The 17,187-nt window shown below is 38.6% G+C and overlaps 1 protein-coding gene across 3 annotated transcripts in view; it reads right to left on the reverse strand.

The window, feature by feature from the left end:
• fbxw7 (F-box and WD repeat domain containing 7) overlaps positions 1-17,187 on the reverse strand; it is a 211,830-nt gene that overhangs the window by 151,939 nt on the left and 42,704 nt on the right. For all 3 annotated transcript variants that reach the window (XM_088910951.1, XM_088910958.1, XM_088910966.1), the window contains one exon: positions 13,045-13,106. The gene's annotated coding sequence lies outside the window, so the exon portion shown is untranslated. The remainder of the gene's footprint in view (positions 1-13,044; positions 13,107-17,187) is intronic.

A 17,187-nucleotide genomic window follows, 5' to 3' on the forward strand; every position in this document is an offset into this window, starting at 1 on the left:
GCCTCTCTTTTCACATAAAGCAGAGGATACAAAAGTTGCTCAGGCTATCCTCAGTATCAGATGCTTTTCTGCAGCTTAACATCCATGCAATCCATGCATCTTTGTAATCAAGGTAATCAACACAAAAAGCGACGACAAACGTTTTCTGACTTTTAACTGTTCTGCCCGTCTGCCAGTTACAGCTCCCTGCGATCTTCTATGTATTAAATAAGATCTCACCAGAACCCAGGAAAACGGCAAAACACAAGCTCAATTTCTTTTCATTAGGCAAGTATATCCGAGACATTCAGAAACCAGCATCTGAACATCACAAGCATCTGTCTCCAATTCACCCTCGCATTTTCTATACACCACCTGTAGAGATGTCTTGTAAAGTTAGTCATAAAAGCTTTTCTTTTATTAAAATCTTAGCCACAAAAATGTGGTTAAAACCCAAGAGGCTTTTAGCTGGCTTTTAGATTTGATCTGATTTGAAGTCACTTATTTTCCACATTTTCACTGTGGGCACATGGAAACATATTTTTTTAAACTGGTTTCTAATTCTAAGTTAGGGACCAACTACTGCACTACATAAGGACAATAACTAACTATATAGGTAGTCTGTTTTCGATTGCAGGATTCAAAACAAAGAGTATTTCATGTTATTAAACTACCTTCATTTCAGATGGCCATATGTAGAAACCCCAGCACAAGATGGAGTTTTAAATCACACCAGAGCTTTTCAATTAAAATACTGATTTGTTAGCATATTGTTCAATTACCCTTCCTTCTTTCCACAAGAACAACGTTAGGCAGGCTTTTAATTAAAATGTCTGCAGCCTGGCAAACGTTAATCTCTTGCAACTAATTAATGAAAATAAAACGTCACAGGGTTTTCAGATCGTTACATTTACATTGACAAGTAACCCCTCGCTTTCTCCAATTCTGCGGAGTAAAAAAAATCAACATGGTGGATTTTACACAAGATGTAAAGAAAAAGAAGTGTTATATGAAAAAGAAAAAGCTCTTGCTCATTTGGATACATCTTTCTGTTGATACAAATCTGGTGCATAACTTTGTAAAGTATCTGTAAAGGTACTGGAAGCAAGACTACTGATGTCATTACTGTCTTTAGTCCTTTTCAAAGGTTTTTGCTCACATTTGCTGAAATCAAGAAAACAAAATGTTTATAAAACACATGAATAACTTGTTTCACAACTACTGAAATATCAGAATTGAACACAATTCCCCAAAGAATTTTCATATTTTTCGAAACACTTCAGAAAAGGAATTATGCTTATTCATGTTCACGTTGACAACTCTGTACGTAGGTTAAGTGTTCCGTCAATTGATATATGTATGATATCGAACCACATTTGGCTGTTTGGTTCCCATGAAATACACTGCCCTGTGGTGGCAGTTCTTCTTCTGTCTTTCACTACACTCGATAATGCTCTTAATTCATGGGAAACACTCTGCCTGAATTGGTTATTCCCACTTATAATGCTAAGGATGGGACGGATAAATGGGAATGAAATCAGAAAACAAAGTATAGTTCCAGAGCATTCTACTGGCCACTGTACATTTGCAATTGCATAACTGCCATTAACTCTTAAGGAAATGCTTCCTAACTTTTAAGATTTACAAAGTTGTAGCACACTTTATACAGTGAGTCTCATAATCTCATTGTGATTTACACAATGAGAAATGGCACAATTGTGGTACAAACTACCTGACTACATGTCAGTGTGGTGCAGCTTAACCAATAGAAAGTTATTTTTCCAAGATGTACTGTACAACATATATGTACATAGAAGTCATATGTATGAGAAACACAGGTCTGCATGTGTCAGTCCTTTCAATATTTTGCTCAGAAGTTTAACCTCCCTCTGTAGATAAATGGAAAAAGACAGGGTATGACATGTAAGAGAAAGACAGTAAAAACTAGAACTGCATTAAAAAAAAACTTTCGAAAATTCTCTAACTCACAAAACCTTCTCTGAAAATAAAAATCCCAGCAGCTAACATTCCTACTTTAGGAGCTTTTAGTTCTGATTTATGCCAAGATTCAATACCACAAAAGCATCACAATTAAATTAATGCTTTCAAAATCCTAAATGAGCCAAAATGTTTGGCGGAAACTAAGTTTTAACCATCTACAAAAACAAAGCAATGTTACCAAATTAGATTCAGATGTCATACAGCAGGCTTCAGAGGTACAGTGAACAGAGAAATATTTTGGTTAGCTGTCTTCAAGCCATGCACCTGCTGGGCCTAGACATTATTATATCAAACATGCTGTATTACCAGGAGGTTCTACGAGGTCAGCATATTACTTTTCTTGGAGAGGAAAACAAAATAATCCTCTCAAGAAATTGTTCAAACTGACTAAGCAGAGCTATTGATTCCTTATTAAAACAAAAGTTGAGACAAAAAATCCACAACTACATTAGCAAAGCAATGTGGCTAAAAACCAGAAAGTAGCCAACCGACTTTCCAGCAGTGCTGGAACATAAGGAGATTCATGCTCTAGGAAGATTGGCAGAGTCAGTAATATGGCTTTTTCCAGGAACGTGGTGGTCTATGTAGACCTCGGATATAAAAGCGCGGAATTCTGCTCTGTCTGCCTGGCTAGTTCCAAAAGGACTCGTGCTAATGAAAGAGGAGGCTGCAGCAGGAGAAAGTGAGAAGGCCTCTTCCTCCTTCACCTGCCAATTAGAGAAACCATCTGGTGGAAGCCAGAGGAGCTCCTTTCCCTGGAAGGGGAGAAGTCAGAACAGAGCTGCAGATGGCCTCAGCTGTGACTGGGATTTGGAAAGAGGCCCTGGGTCCTGCATGTTTGCAGCATATTCTTGGAGCAGTATTGCGAAAAATCTTCAACAAAATAACTTTGTTTCATAACCCTTTAATGAGCCAACAACAGACAATTTCCTTAGAAAGCTTATGTTCCCTTTGCATCCCCGTGTCCAACAGCAGCGTTTCCCCTTTCAATCACTGAAGAAGGAAGATGATGCTCTTTGGCTCCCTGAGCCTAATGTTGCACAAGATGGCCTTAAGATTGAATTGTGCAGTTGTTGGGTTTTTATTTGCGTTATGTCTGATAACAGGAAAATCTAAAAGAAATATAAAAAAATAAGACAAATGTGTTTTTATTAAGCAAATCTCACTGTCTGCAGTGACTTTTCTAAACTTTATAAATAAGTCTTACTGCACATTTAATGTTTGCATGTACAATTTAAAGCAAAGTACAAACATTTCAAAATACTGGATAAAACCAAACAATGAAATTGGCAAAATGCAGTAATTGGCCACTATACTATATTGTGTAAAAAAAACTATAGTACACTTGCAAAGAACCGAGAAGGAAAACTGAACGCTGCCGTTGAGGCTGGCCTTTAACAATTCCTCTTCGTTTTTTTCACCCTGGCTACAACGCCCTCTAGTGCACACAGAGGGAAAGAACAAGCTGCTCGGTACAGCAATCTCTTTTCTTCTATAACACTGGACGTTTGCTAAACTAGTTTTAGATTCAATGCAGTACCAGAATCCGTTTTAAACAGTAGAACTGCACATTTTTATAAAGCTCAGCATTCATCCTTGTCAAGTTTGTCACCTTAGTTGAATCTGAATCCTGCTATTTGACTCACATTTAATTTGTGTTCTCTCCTGAACAAACTGCTGAGCAATGAATTTCTGTGGTTCAGGTTCTTTCCCAACAACGCAATTTAGCCCAACAACACTTACAATAGGCATAGGCATAGCTGTAATAAAGTAATACCGTATACACAAATGTACACACACATTTGTGTTGATTAAGCATGCCATTAAGGACGCACATTAATGATTAAATCAGTTCAAGTCTAACCACTCTATCCAATACGGGGTCGACGGGGAGCCAGAGACTGTCCCAGCAAGCAACTGGCAGAAGGCAGGATACACACTGGACAGGCTGCCAATCCACACACGCTAGGGCCAATTTGGATGCCAGGATGTCTTTGGACTGTGGGAGAAAACTGGAGCACCGAGAGGAAGCCCAAGCAAACATGGGGCGAACATACAAACTCCATGCAGATAGCACCCCAGGTTCAGAATTCTACCCAGGGCCCCAGAGCTGTGAGGCAGCAGCGCTCACCACTTTGTCACCCTATTAATTAGAAACTGCAATATTACATTAACTTTTTATTGTGGTAACATTTCTGTAATGTCTGATGACAGACTTATCATACATTTATTGGATCTAACATTTTACAGACTTTTTGTTTTCATGTTGCTGGAATAGGGATGTAGCAGTTCCTTTCTGCAAAGCATTTCATTTCCCCATAACGCAGCCACTACAGTAAAGAGCAACAATAGTTGACAGCCGGAATGTACAGTGGAAACAAATGTTTTGGCAGACAGAAACGTGTGTGGTCACGCTGATGGCGTCACTGCTTCCTGCAACCCAAACAGTACAGGGTGGGTTACAACTTCCTGTTTTGGAGGTGGAGGAGCATGAATGGCTTGCACATTCCACCCAGGCTTTCAATGACCAAATAAAAAAGCACCACATGACCCATCAGCCTTTCAAAGCACAATGATGGCAATAACGAGAAAGAAATTACAACAGCGTTTCAAAATGTAGCCACCCATGTAAATGGGCATTTTCATTAAAAATGCTATTGTGTGTTCTAAAAATATGGGGAAAGGGGTATTAGATTGTATGCTAGCAGGTGAACAATGCATTTTTTCCCCCCAAAATAAACAGGGTGGTATTTTCGATTGGGGATGTACTTAAGTAGCTCTGATGCCAGACTTTCATCACTGGTATTCAAACCACAATCTTAAAAAGCACAGCATAGTTCATCAATTAAATAGTGCAGAGTTGTCTTTACTACCCAAACCGAAACCATTGCACTTCTTAAAGCAGACAGGATGACAGTGTAGCAAACCTGATTTCCATGCTGGGTCCATCTTTCATCTCTTTTCCGAAAAAAACATCTAAAACATCTCAAGAGACAAGCATGCTGGTAATGCAAGACTAATAGAAATTGTATTAACCAATTTCACTTAAAAACTCCATTTAAAGATGGCCTGCACATGGACCAATTTAGTTCAAAATAAGGGTTCTTTGTCAAGAACTGAGAATTTTTTTGTGACGACAGCGAAATCACAGAAATACTATCTATATTCTCTATAACAATATATAAAAGACTGAGCAGAAAAAAAATTGCTTAGCAGTCTCAAAAAGGGTTCAAGTTTGGCTTTATCTGTATCCTGTATCTCGCTTTCAGATTTTTTTTTCTTCCAACATATTTAATGAACAATTCTCCAGAATGACCTCAAATGATCACCCATGACAATGTCAGCAAAATATTCTAACCAAACCAGTATTTTTACACTCAGTAATGTTGAGCATTCCAGTTTACAAACCAAAACTTTAGGCAGGGTTCTTATTACTCAAACAAATGAAGCTCTAAAAACAAAGTGTAAAGTACTGCATCTGTTACATTTTTATTTAAGCATTTTTCCCCAAGCCTATTAACACAATTGCTGCAATTGGTTTAAAATTGATTCTTCATTTTTAAGAGGGGAGATAAATACTTAACCTGGATGGGTCCAGGGGGTCTTCAGCATTTTGTCTCTGTAGTAATCAATATTTTTCTCCAGTATACAGTACAAAAACATTTGGAATTCCATTCCTCTGACTCTTTTTGCCAACAGGAACGAGATGATGCAGGCTCCACTGAAGACGAGAATAAAGTAGAGGTACACACGATAAGAAAGGATAATATTGGGAAGCTGCTCGGCTCATCAACCCTGTTTGGTTTTGAGGATCAGTTCCGGGGATCTCATCCAGCCGTTTCCGAAAGAAGCTAGGGCGTCTGCTTTGATAGCATGGCTAGGTAGCTTATTTCAGATTCCCACAACCCTTTGCCGAGACCTTCTCACACTCAATTAATTGCTTTTAAATCACTAAAAGTGCTACAGTTGGCAACTACATTAATAATTTGCAAATCTCACTCAAGACTCCCTCAGCAAGTAGCCATGGGTTTTAAAGGCAGACCTAAAGAAGATCGAAACAGTGTGGACTCTGTAATACCAATGCACTTTGTCACCTTATTTTCCAAAACTAAACTCCAACTAAAGTCTTTGTCTGTTTAGAGTGTGATCATTATAAAGAGCCGTAACAAGTGCCTGCTGGAGAGCTCAGTACATTGCAAACAGCACTTTTTACAATGTTTAGGCTTAAAAAGCTACGAATGAGTGCAGGAGTTTACAGAGCCAGTATGGAGTAGGCGGTGAGAGTTAGGAAGTCATCAGAAACGCAGGTATACCATTCACCTGTAGTCTACTTATGTGTAAAGTCAACATACTGCAAATGCCGTGGATCTGGTGACCCCCAGTGCTGCATGCAATATTTTACAGTAGCACTGAAAACTTCAGTTGGATTTTACGTGTAATCTGGTGATGCTAACCATGATGATTTCTTCATAAAAGTCCCCCCACCAACAAAATGGCCTACAGAAGTATGAAAGCAAGGTACTCATTAAAAGCACTGAAACCATCCAAGTTGAACTTTCTCGTTCTCATTCCATGCATGTGTACCTAGTAACTCATGATTCCCAGAAATAAATCCACAGGCACAATGCCAATTGTTAAAGTTGGTTACATATTTGTAGGGCTGTAATAAAAAAAAAACATACAAAAGTATGGTGAGATAATTTCTTACATTACAACAAGTAATGTAAGCAATCTATTTATACTCTCCAGATGCATGAAGCCCAAATTGATATGACAGCATGATTTATTAGAGGTCCTTTCCTTTGTGTTCAGGACCACTAGTGTCTCTCCTGTCCTTTCCTCACACAGGAAATCCCCAACCTTATGCACCACTTACCCCAGGAAGATGAAAGCAAAATGCGGCCCTGCCTTGTATGAATATTAACTAATCAGAACATCAAATAACTGCAGAATAACAAATGATCCTGCTCTTTTAAACTACCTACCTGCACATTGTAATTAACATGAAATTCTCATTGGTAATACCCTCTTTCAACCGGATCTCAAAGCTGCCGGGAACATTAAAAATTTACACACCAAACACGCAACCTTTGTGAGGCAAGACTAGATTCATTTGTTGGTATTCTGAGCTGCCCACACACACTTTTCATTTATTTAAAGCAAATTGGCACAAAGCTAAAGTGATTAACTGCCTCTCCATCTTGCAGAAAGCCAGTCACACACAGATCTCTAGCTCTTCCAGATGTGCGGTCCCTAGAAAACGCTCCTGTGAAAGTGAATTACTCTGAATCAATACTTGAAGTGATGTTTTAATGTCAAATAGTGCCGAGATGCTACAATTTGAAATTATAATGTCCATATGAACATATTTAATATTTGCAATATTTAAATGCACAAAGGAAAGGCGTATTACAGATGTACTACTACATGGTCGCCATTATTCAAGTTAAAACTCATGCTTTTTCCAAGTAATTGAACGCAGGATTCACTTCTTATAACAGATCTTTTGTTTTGACACCCTGCATTGCTGCTAACAGGAGATTCAAAGCACCATTTCATCCACATCCACTGATAATGATGAACAGCAGCAGATCAGTTATCAGGCAGCACCAAAGCAGTTTGTTTCCCTATGGGAATTAGACAGGCAGATTTTCTAAGTTGCTCTAGTGCACTAAATTCTGAAATTCCTTTGTAGGGATGTTACAATCACGACTGCGCACATAAACACACCAAAATGTCCTTAACAATTAACAAAATGACAAGGCAAAACATTTTATCCACTGAAGTGTCAGATCTTTAAGAATCCTCGGAGTTCACGAAAGGGCCAAACTGATACAGTATCGCATTACATTTAATTCATAAAAAAAACACTCGCAGGGAGATGAATTTTTCATTAGGCGTATCATCAGATTGAGCAGGAAAGAGGAGGGGAGGACTTCCAGAGACGTGTGCTGGGCCACTGGGAGGGAACTGTAGTCTCCATCAGAGTCTCTGCTGCTGTCTACACACATGAATAATACAAGACAGCAGGCAGGGAGAGCATCACTAACGAAGCGCCGGGTGCTTCAAGGTGAAATGACAAGGACTAGCTCTCAGGGCACTGCCTTACCCCAGGAATCTACTACAGCGGAGGATCACTATGGAAACTCAGGCAGAACGGCGGCACAGAAATGCACATGAAAAGAAGTGCACATCCGTAGTACAGCATTTAGAGTTCAATAAATCAGTACGGAAAATTAGGCAGAATGACTGAAGAGGTGTGCGAGCACGGCGCTGGACTGCATTCTCCCCCAGCCGGCCGCTACACTCCAAGCACCGCTGCACGCATCGACAGCGCTCGGCTCAATGAAAGCACTTTCCCAGTTGCCTGTTCAACACAACAACGACACCTGTCCAGACCCCAGGGCCAGGGAAGAGGAGCAAGCATCGATTTCAGGGCCAAGACGCCAGAAAGGCACAGGGAGGTCTGGAGCCGCAGGACATTTGTCTCCAATCAATAGAAAAAGTGTTATGCAAAATCTAAATATTATTTCTGGCCTTATAAAACAGAACAAATGGTATAATTAAGTTCCATTCAGAATTATGCAAAGTTCATCACAACATTGGCAAAAAGTGTTTGGTTTTAGATATTTCAAAGACCTACAAATGCCATACACCTTTCAAAACATTTTATCTGGGCGATAGTTGTCAGAATGGCACACGTCTACCTACAGTAGCTTGCTAACCACAGACAGCAAAAGATCAGTAGCTGAATAGTAGGAAGGGTGGACAGCAGAACATTGTTTTCTGGGTGCAGTTTGCACAATTCCAACCTGCCCCAAAGCTACTGTATCTTCGCAGCACATACGTGCAACTTGTTTGTGCTGTGAATGACAGTCCACCGTCAGTCAGACTTTGAAAAACACGTGCTGCGTGCAAACCTAAACACACACCCAGTCCTTACCACAAGCACAAGGCCTCCAGCTTCAGAGTAAGCCCGGCTCAAGACTCTGGTGGGCCAGCAAGCATATAAAATTTCACTATAAAACAATCTCCCTTTAAAAATGCTTCAGTGTTTAAACTTCAGATGCCACAAGGGACAGTTTTGGGCTCGTTAAAGAGAAGGCATTAATTAGAATGATCTTTTCTATCCTCTCATCTGGTGTTGCAATTCCCTCTCCTTTTGTCAGAGAAAAACACTAAGCAACTCCGACATTTAGGCTTCAGGATTAATCAACCTTTTTTTAATTAAGCCAAATATTAATCCCATGACACACAGAAATACAAAAAGCATGCAAGACTTTTATAAATACTTATATAGGAATATAATAAGACAACCTTCATGCTTTTTCTACATAAATTGCAGACATTCTTGAGAATTTGGGCAAAACATGTCCTACCAATAAAGTCTACTAAAATGGCTGAAAAATGAATAAATACATGTTATAAACGGTTTTAAATATTAATTAATTTATCCTACTTTATGGGGGTGATTTATTTTTCTGTATTTCAAAATCAAGGAGAACCTGAAATGGCCCTGTCCTATACCAGGGTACACAATTTCAAAATTTGAAACAATGAAAAACCTACACAGACTGATAGAAAGGACATAGGAGTGTTTATATTTAGCCATATTTGATAGAAATGTTTTTTTTCTGTAAATGCTGTCTCTCAAAAGCTCTGTCCCAACTTTAGTGTCAAGACCGTCAGATTTTTACAAAAGTGTTATAAAATCTGGAATAAAAATGGGCCGCTATATCCAAAGGGCCCCTTTTCAACTTCCTGGTTTCGTTGTGTGTGACACATCTCCTCATGGTCTTTAGATTTTATAAATTTAATAAATATTTTTTCAAAAGGTAATGTCACAACCATAAGACATCAACTCCATTGTCTTTTAGATAAAAAAATTAATATGTCATGCATTAAAAATGTTTGTATTTCATTAGTTCGAAGAGACCTTTTCATAAATAGGCTAAAACAAAATGGCTACTCTGTAGATAACATCTGTGAGAAAAACAAACGTAATTTTGTCAACTCCGTACAATGTCAACTCCTTCAGATATTTCGTCTTACGATGTTGACACTTTAATCAACTATAATTGTAATATGTTATTCAAATCAGCTAAGGATCTTAGCTAAAATTGTTTAGGTTTTTTTTACAACATGTATTTGTTGTGGATGAATAAAAACAGCAAATAAGACTAGTCCTACTTTTAATGTACTACACAATGAATGTACTACACAAGCCAAGAGAAGACGGCATTCTGCAGTGTAACTGAATTGAAGTGACAAGATGCTCCAGCAGTTCAGGCCTACATGAAACCAGTGCCGAGAGAGATCTGTGACAAGTATCCGTTAGGTCATACGGTGCACTTTTGGTCCGATGGTCCAAGCAAACAATATAAAAACAAGAAGAACTTTTATCTCCTGTCTGACGTGTCTTTTAAACTGGGATTCAAAAGAACATCATGGAACTTCTTCCCCACTTCAAATGGTAAGGGGGCACCAGATGGGATTGGTGCAGCAGTGAAGAGGGCAGCACATACTCTAGTGCTTAGAGGCCATGATGTCCCAGAGTGTTCCACAACGAAGTGTCTGCAAGCTTGCACAATGTCAAACTACATCTCATTGTAGGAAAAGAGATTGAGACATTTGAGAGGCTACTCTCACCAAGTCTAAAATTTGGTGCTTTCAAGGTTTTTGCAGTGAGCCAAGGCTACGTGAGTGCTTTAGCCCAAGCCCATTTTCTTTGAACTCTGAGGCACGCCACTTAGATGCACAGGGACATCCCTCTAACACAGTGGAAACCACCATGAGCCCTATGTCACAATTAATACAAGAAATGGAAGAAGAACCTATGTCTGGTCTTGAAGGCACATCAACAGAAACTGCTGATAACCTTGGATGTGGAGACTGGATAGCAGTGGTCTATGATGACCACTGGTGGCTGTGCAAAGTCCTTGCTGTGGATTCTGAACACCATGATGTGGAAGTAAAATGTTTACACCCAAATGGGTCCAAATGCCCATTATCAAAAAAGATATGGCAAAGAAGATGTATTTTTCTGGCCGTTTGGTGACATCTTGGTAAAAATGACAGGAAACACCCCTATAAGCAGAACAAGAGAAATGTACACAATTTCTCCAGATGTTATGGACTTTATTGAGGGGGAACATGCCAGTCACCTACTACCCAGTAACTAAAAAAGAAACCACATACTACATGACAATGAAGAAAATTTATGTATTCTGAAACTAAAATCTAGTTCTTGTTAAATCAAGTTCTGTTTGTGATGGTTTCTGTTTTGCTGGAAATTTGGGGGGGGGGGGGGGGACATGTCAGTCACCTACAGTATGACCCAGTAAATAAAAGATAAACCTCATACTACCTGGTAATGAAGAAATTCAGATGTATTCTGAAACTTAAATGGTTTCTGTTTTAGTTGGAAATTTTGCTAGTTTTAGCAAATTAGTCTAGTTTTTGATGTTCTAAGAAGTAAATCAAAATTTTTTAAATCTATTTTTTTAAACTCTGTGACTTACTGGTCAACTCTGTCATTAAACAATCACCTACATCAGAGGTCTTTTTTCCCCAACATTTTCTAGAAAATGAAATTTACTGCAATATAATTTTTATTTTGATGAAAAACTTGCCTTTCACTACTGAAATGTAATCAAAGTCTGTAAAGAAAATAATTGCCACAATATGATTTCTTGCTGATTATTTTTCCTGAAATAAACCTTTACAAATATTATGACAGAATATTTGATAAAAGACGTTTACATTGTGTTACATTTAAGGGCTTCATTCTCTTTAGAAGAAACTATTTTAAAATACTATGCTTTTTATTGCATCTGGTGGAGTTGACAAAAAAGTCAGTGGTCAACTGCAAAAAAGGGATTTTAAGAAAAAATATTTCAAAGAGGAGGTTGTTCCTTTATAAAGTCTGACAGCCAAGACTCTAGTATGTCAAAACAACTTGAACTTGAACTTTGTTGCCATATGTAACCGGTACTGGTACAATGGAATTCTTACTTACAGAAAGTCTCTCGATTTTAAAACAAGTGTAAAAAACAAAACAAAGTGCAAACAGTGCATCAAGACAATATACAAACAGTAGACAATGTGCAAGTAAACATGTAGAAAGTTTGAATGTAACATGTAATAACATTTAGCTTAAACCAAAAAAATCTAAATTAAGAAAAAAACCTTGTTTTGTCCCACATCTCAAGAATGCCTGAGTGGTGACCTGGTCATTTTGTTTTACTCCTAATAAAGACACCAGTTTCCTGTCATATTGTTAAACTCTTCAATTCTAAAGTTTTTTGTAAGATGCTAGAAGACAGACGCTGTGAAAGTCAGTTTGTCCTGTTCTGGCGCTTTTGTGTGTTAGGATACAATACAGTCCATCACTGAATTCTTCACTTTACCTGTGCAATGTTTTACATTCCTTAAATGATTGAGTGGCAGTGGAACTCAGGGTGACTGCAAATCAAAACCTGATTACTTCAAGATACTTCGAACATTCAAGTCTGACGTACCCTAATTAAATCACAAAAAGACCTTAGACCTTTAATTCCCTGCAGATCACAAATGTACACTGCAAGCACATTAAACAGTACTCATCTAGATGTATGAAAATACTATGATGATTCTACAGCTACAACAGTATCTGGAAGAACAGATCTAACAAAGTAAAAAAAAACACTTTTCCACATACCAAACATCTTTCAATAGAATCTATTAAAATAATATCCATTTTATTAGTGCTATTCAATGCCATTCCCAGAATACCACTGTAAATAAAAACTAACACAAACAACTAACCTCTAAATTAAAACTGACTCTTAAATCAACTTGCTAGCTCATTTGCCATTTTGGAACAACTTCAGCAAAAAGGCCAACAGTTGGGTGACTGTGACAAATTCCCAGACTTTGTGCCATTAATCAAATCCAAAACAGGAAAGCTTAATTGAGCATTAACTAACCACAATGAAATTAATGATGGAGAAAGACAGCCTAATTGGACAGCCATTAAATATTTGTTCCCTCCCCCCCCCGCCAGTAAAGAAAACAGATACTCACTACTTTCCCGCTCCCTCTTTCCACAGATAGATGTCCCTCTTGTGCTCCTACTGTAGTGCAATCTGAAAGGAGAAAAAGACGGCATCACATGTGTTCAGAAACCTGGAAGGTCATCGTCATGTAAACATGCAAACAGGGGCAGATGAGAGCCAGACACAGGCAGTGTTAGGAGGCATTTCCACTAAAAGTCTCCTGGGTAAAGTCTACAGGTTGTTTTTTTTATTGCTTCGGCAAAGAAAAGAATTAAAAATACTATTTTCTCGAAGTTTGGACATTGGAAAGAGCTGAGAGCAAAGTCAAATCTTCCTATCCCATCCACTTCATTGGATACACTATTACAACTGTCATGACACACTTCTCTCTCGCTGCTCTCAAGAGTGCAGGGGGAGCTGGGGTAATCAGGCAGATATAGAAACAATATTTTAATAGGCCAGCGTGGAAGAAGGCCACATTAATTAATAACTAAGAATAGCAAATACCACTGGAAATATCGTGCATGCAAGGTACGCCAACAGCTACAATAAAGACAGGCACCTTATCTGTGAATGTGTCACACTATTTTGGGCAAGGAAAACAAGCAAGGATATGTTTGCCTGTCACGGTGTCCTAAGTCACTCTCTTTTTTGTATCATCTCAATATAAAAAAGGTTACAAACAGGGCTGTGAATAGGCCGAATTTGATAGTAGCTAATTGGATTCAAGGATCTCATCTAGCCATTTCTTGAAAGAAGCCAGGGTATCAGTTTGTCCAACATAGCTGGGGAGCTTGTTCCATAAAGAAGTGCCTCCTGTTCTCAAAGTTAAATGCACTTCCACATACTTTCCGTTTGTGCCCTTTGATTTTGTTGCCTCTTGATACTGAAGAAGTCCGCTGGGTTGACTTTGTCAAAGCCTTTGAGGATTTTGAATGCTTGGATCAGGTCCCATCACAGTAAAATAAAAAGGTTCAGTTCCTTTATGCTGTCCTGTGAGTGTAGGGCATTCTATTAAACTCCAGATTGTAACCGGTGGCTCTTCTCCGGATCAAATTCCAGAGTGTAATCTTTTCTGCAATGTAGTCATTAACACTATACATAAGATCTTAGGTTAATATAACAGCACCTTACTTAAATGAAAAAGCTTTTAATTGTATATCCTAACATTTGGCCTTTTTTGCAATCCCATGCTGTATAGAAGATGTAAGTGATGTGACAGCATAAACACCTAAGCTTTCAGAAGAACCCTCTTGTAACAGAGCTTTTCCCATTTAGTGTTTATAGTTCATTTTTTGCTACCAACATGAAAACCTCTGATGGAGGTCAGCAGGCTATGTGCTGTTATTTTGTTCTTTTGTAGAAAAATATCAGATAACAGGAGATCCCCACCATCAGAAAAACAGGCTTCTGAGTCCGTTTTTCCCGGAAAGGCATTTTTATTTTAACTGCAAGACAACCTGGGGTTTCCAGTAATAGGCCTGTGTGGTCTCTACTTGTTCAAGACAAAAGACCATGTCAAGTTAATAATAAGCATTTAATTAAGCTTTTAAGGACACCTACATATAGCACAAGAAACATTTAAGAACCTTTTCTTACTAAAACATATAAAAGCTGCTGGTTAGATATCCCACACGACAGCCTTTCCTCCTTTGTTGTGTGTGAACTGTCAACGTTCATTCCAACAGTACATAGTCATCCCTTGCTGCTTAATTCTGTAACCTGATAATGACCAGTGTTTACTTTTACTGGTAAACATCAGAGAGACTGTCCAAATAATCATGAAACCTTTTTCGCATAAGAAGAGACGCATAACTACATCCAAATTCAAGCTTAAACATAATGACAATCACGTGAATTATAGCCTTTCCCCATTCTTCTTGAACTGATATGACCACACAAGCAATGACGCAGTGAAACTCGAGCTGCAGCAGCAAATACCTAAGCACAAGAAGCCAGGGGCTTCACAACAAAGCATGCCCACCTATATCAAATACTCAAGCAGCACATGCTTTGTAGTAGGAAAGCTCTCTGCTTTGCACTCATTTCCCTGGAATTAACCATTACTATTTTCTTACAGGACATCATATTTATAGCCAAATGCACATTTCTACCCTAGCGTGAAGCCCTTGAGCACATATGCCTGTAGGCTAAAACTTCTTTAGATGAGAAAAGACCGGCTTTCTCACAAGAACTCCACTTTACTTTATTCCCCCCATCTTAATTACCTTTCAAGTCTTACAGAGGGACCTTTGCTCTCTGCCTCACAGGTGTTCTGAGATAGAGCACATAAAAAGCAGCTCACACAAGACTCCCTTGTGGCTTCGTACAGCCACTTGCTAAGCCTGCTAAAGGCTGAACCTGTAATCTTTGGCATTAGCAGCCTGTAGCCAGGTATCACTCAAGCAGCAGCACACGACCGGCCAAGGGGCACCAGAGTTAGACACACTTAACAGAGCCACTGTGATGTCCTGAGCCTTGAGATATGGCAGGGCTGGTTTCCACTCCTCCAGCTCCTGCTTCCTAATGGATGGTGGAACTAGCAGTGTGAAAAATAGCCAACGGCTCAACACCATACGTGTGACGAGAAAACATGCTGCCCTCATCCTCATCCATGTGCCGGTTTGAGGGCTGTTGCAGTAAACTAAATTGACGTGCTAAAAAAATTCCAAATAAGAACATTAAAGGATTTAAAAAAAAAAACGTAGGCCTTCTGAACTTGAGAATGATGGAATATTCATTTAATGTATTTTGCTAAAATAAAAGTTCATGCCACTTTGAAAAAGTCTAAATTGATTAATAAAATGACAGAAAATACCAGCTGGAAGACTGCGCACGATAATAAATTCCCCACTTTTGGAGCAGTTAAAAGGTACATTAACAAAGGTGCTTTTGTAGCACACCAATTTTTCTGGCCTTTAACACATTCTCACAGAGAAGCTGTCGGGAAAGTAGGATTGTTCTTATAAATATGTCAGATCAAGACCTCCCTGAGATTTTGCTTTTTACAGATTTGCACAGAATCAGCATCAGAGAAAGTCTAAATGGAACACCCGTGGCAGCACTTCATGAACTATTCAGGGCCGATTCAAAAGAAACGACTGCACAAGAACTCCCACACAGAGTCAGAAAATTAGCACAATTGAGTCTCCTTTTTCCCTCAATTGCAAATGAACTAAGAATGTACCTGATTACTGAGAAGTCCCCAATACTGCACTCCAAAACAGACAGAATTCCTCTTTGAGGGAAGTAAAAGATGCCCAAAGGAAGCAGAGGTGTCACCAACAGCACCAATAAAAATGGCAAACACAAATTCACGAGCAGGGTTGAAAAATCTAAAGACAAAAGGGCAGGAAGACTAGACTGGCCAGGCGTGTGAAAAATCTCATCCAGATGGATGGGCAGCACAAAGCTTTTCACTCCACTCCACCCAAAGATCACATACCAAAAAACAAGAAAAAAAAACTTTTGAAACAATGTTGCTTAGTTGTTAAAATGATCTATTACTCTTTTACAAATAGCAGAATCACAATATCTTTTTCAACAGGATTGACAGGGGATTTCAGTGGTAGGCAATACAACTTGATCTGATACATTTGTTTCAGAAGCTATTTTTGAATGGAGAATGAATTAATCATGGGGGTGGAAATAATGAAAAATAATACAAACCATACAGCATATCCAAACAACCAAGTAAAACAGCAAGAGAGGAAGAGAAACTGCAGAATAATGATAGATAATACCTACATTATGATTTTCATCACAGGTCAAAACTCAGAAGTGGAAGGAATAAGTCAGTGTACCAACAAGAAGCATATCATTTTGCCTAATATAGAAATTCTTATATGCTGTATGTCGCACATTTTCCTTTTTAGAGCAATGAATGATAATTTACTTGCCAGATCCATGCTCCTACAACATGCTCTCCTTGCAAGACAATTTGCTGACGTTACTTGAACGTTCACATTCCCGTAAACAGGTAGCACATTGAATGTTAAGATCTACAGTTCACGTCAAGCATGCCAGCTTTCCATATACTTCTACTAAGATATAATTTTCTCCTCTTCTCTTGAGCCACACAGCATTCTTTTCTTGATAACTGCAAAGGCTGTTATTACTGTCAAAATATGGAGGAGTTTTGAGAAGGGGTGTTTATTTTACAGGTTTTGCA

The sequence above is a fragment of the Atractosteus spatula genome, chromosome 1, assembly GCF_055471065.1.
Source record: "Atractosteus spatula isolate fAtrSpa1 chromosome 1, fAtrSpa1.hap1, whole genome shotgun sequence".
NCBI lineage: Eukaryota > Metazoa > Chordata > Actinopteri > Semionotiformes > Lepisosteidae > Atractosteus > Atractosteus spatula.